The sequence below is a fragment of the Petromyzon marinus genome (genome assembly GCF_048934315.1).
Source record: "Petromyzon marinus isolate PM22_M1 ecotype Great Lakes invasive population chromosome 85 unlocalized genomic scaffold, UKy_Petmar_22M1.pri1.0 chr85_unloc.1, whole genome shotgun sequence".
Classification (NCBI taxonomy): Eukaryota; Metazoa; Chordata; class Hyperoartia; order Petromyzontiformes; family Petromyzontidae; genus Petromyzon; species Petromyzon marinus.
The window spans coordinates 1689911-1692840 of NW_027422646.1; the positions used below are offsets into that span (position 1 = coordinate 1689911).

General features: G+C 40.4%; 1 protein-coding gene and 1 pseudogene across 2 annotated transcripts in view; both read right to left on the reverse strand.

The window, feature by feature from the left end:
• Window positions 1-338: 338 nt before the first annotated feature.
• LOC116937998 (ELAV-like protein 1) overlaps window positions 339-2930 on the reverse strand; it is a 45066-nt gene continuing 42474 nt past the window's right edge. The window contains exons 8-9 of one of the 2 annotated variants that reach the window (XR_012931863.1): window positions 1634-2930; window positions 339-1584 (exon numbers count right to left, since the gene is read on the reverse strand). The exon at window positions 1634-2930 is cut by the window's right edge and continues 796 nt beyond it. The gene's annotated coding sequence lies outside the window, so the exon portion shown is untranslated. The other variant, XM_076059252.1, reaches the window with a different exon arrangement.
• LOC142908523 (uncharacterized) overlaps window positions 339-2930 on the reverse strand; it is a 3223-nt pseudogene continuing 631 nt past the window's right edge.

Here is a 2930-nt window from a genome sequence, read left to right on the forward strand (position 1 = left end):
CCAAGAATAATAATTTTATTGTTTTATATTTTTATTATTTTATTGTTTCCCTTCTAACGTGGTGGTGACTTTACCCAAAGAACCAAGAATAATAATTTTATTGTTTTATATTTTTATTATTTTATTGTTTCCCTTCTAACGTGGTGGTGACTTTACCCAAAGAACCAAGAATAATAATTTTATTGTTTTATATTTTTATTATTTTATTATTTCCCTTCTACGTGGTGGTGGTGACTTTACCCAAAGAACCAAGAATAATAATTTTATTGTTTTATATTTTTATTATTTTATTATTTCCCTTCTACGTGGTGGTGACTTTACCCAAAGAACCAAGAATAATAATTTTATTGTTTTATATTTTTATTATTTTATTGGTTTATATTTTTATTATTTTATTGTTTCCCTTCTAACGTGGTGGTGGTGGTGACTTTACCCAAAGAACCAAGAATAATAATTTTATTGTTTCATATTTTTATTATTTTATTGTTTCCCTTCTAACGTGGTGGTGACTTTACCCAAAGAACCAAGAATAATAATTTTATTGTTTCATATTTTTATTATTTTATTGTTTTATATTTTTATTATTTTATTGTTTCCCTTCTACGTGGTGGTGACTTTACCCAAAGAACAAAGAATAATATTTTTATTGTTTTATATTTTTATTATTTTATTGTTTCCCTTCTAACGTGGTGGTGGTGGTGGTGGTGGTGACTTTACCCAAAGAACCAAGAATGACTCACCACAGTCTCCAAAGCTTGAAATCGCAACTTGAACGTTATTAAACTTACGAAAATTAACGCTCAAAAAAATAATCTATATAACCTAAACTAGCCCACAACTCAAGTAATAACAACGTCACTCATGAGGCTTGAAAAATAACGAAGTTTAAAAAAAAAATTAAACTAAAGTTTAAACCTCCCCCAACCCCCCGAGGGAGAGAAACTATTAACCTGCAATTTTATCCTTAGTAAGTTTTTAAAAAAAATAATTTCCACGATCAAAAAACAAAAAGTAACAACGTGAACAGCATGAACTAACGCATCTACAAAAATAATTAAAACGGCAAAAACTAAAAATGACAAAAAAATTATAACGAACTCAACCAAAGCACGAAAGATCAATAATCAAACCGGCGGAGCGCACTAGCCAAAAAGCGAGCGTCACTAGTTCTAAACAAAATAATCGATAAAACAAAATAATCGATAAAAAAATAATCGATAAAACAAAATAATCGAAACCCGGCAAAGGCAAAATAATCGATAAGCTGAATTAAAAAAAACTAAAGAAATGAGCGGAACCAAAATACTTGACACCAGCGCAGCCAAAATAATCGATAATCGATAAACAAAAAATAATAATCAACACACTAGCAGAACCAACAACAACCGATAACAAAAAAAAATAATCGAAAAAAAAAACTAGCACGGGCAAAATAATCGATAACCAAAATAATCGATAACCAAAATAATCGATAACCAAAATAATGGCTAACGCAAAAAAATAACAGAAACCATACCCAAAAAGAAATCGATAACCAAAAAAAAATCGATAACAAAAATAATCGATGACAAAAATAATCGATGACTAAAAAAAATCGATAACAAAAATAATCGATGACAAAAAAATCGATAACAAAAATAATCGATAACAAAAATAATCGATAACCAAAATAATCGATAACCAAAATAATCAAAACTCCGCCTCACCAGAAAATAATCGAAAACGCTAACGACGAGCGGGTGGGTGAACAGGCGGTGATTAAACTTGGTTGGTCACGTGACTGTTGCAGTGGTGGTGATAGTGGTGATGGTGGTGGTGATGGTGGTGGTGATGGTGGTGGTGATGGTGGTGATGGTGGTGGTGATGGTGGTGGTGATGGTGGTGGTGATGGTGGTGATGGTGGTGGTGATGGTGGTGGTGATGGTGGTGGTGGTGATGGTGGTGGTGATGGTGGTGGTGATGGTGGTGGTGATGGTGGTGGTGATGGTGGTGGTGATGGTGGTGGTGATGGTGATGGTAGTGATGGTGGTGATGGTGGTGGTGATGGTGGTGATGGTGGTGATGGTGGTGGTGATGGTGGTTAGTGATGATGATGCTGGTGGTGATGGTCGTGGTGGTTATGGTAGTGGTGATGATAGTGATGATTGTGACTCAGCTAAGATTAAAGTAACAACTCTGAACTGAAAAATCCCAAAAAAATAAATATATGAAACGAGCTGGGAGGATGATAACGAAAACCTGTGGAGAGAGACACGGGGGGAGAGAGACACGGGGGGAGAGACACGGGGAGACAGACACACGGGGAGAGAGAGACACGGGGAGAGAGAGACACGGGGAGAGAGACACACGGGGAGAGAGAGACACACGGGGAGAGAGAGACACCGGGAGAGAGACACGGGGAGAGAGACACGGGGAGAGAGAGACACGGGGAGAGAGACACTGGGAGAGAGACACGGGGAGAGAGAGAGACACGGGGAGAGAGAGACACGGGGAGAGAGAGAGACACGGGGAGAGAGAGAGACACGGGGAGAGAGAGACACCGGGAGAGAGACACGGGGAGAGAGACACGGGGAGAGAGAGACACGGGGAGAGAGACACTGGGAGAGAGACACGGGGAGAGAGAGAGACACGGGGAGAGAGAGACACGGGGAGAGAGAGAGACACGGGGAGAGAGAGAGACACGGGGAGAGAGAGAGACACGGGGTGAGAGAGACACGGGGAGAGAGAGAGACACGGGGAGAGAGAGAGACACGGGGAGAGAGAGAGACACGGGGAGAGAGAGACACCGGGAGAGAGACACGGGGAGAGAGACACGGGGAGAGAGAGACACGGGGAGAGAGACACTGGGAGAGAGACACGGGGAGAGAGAGAGACACGGGGAGAGAGAGACACGGGGAGAGAGAGAGACACGGGGAGAGAGAGAGACACGG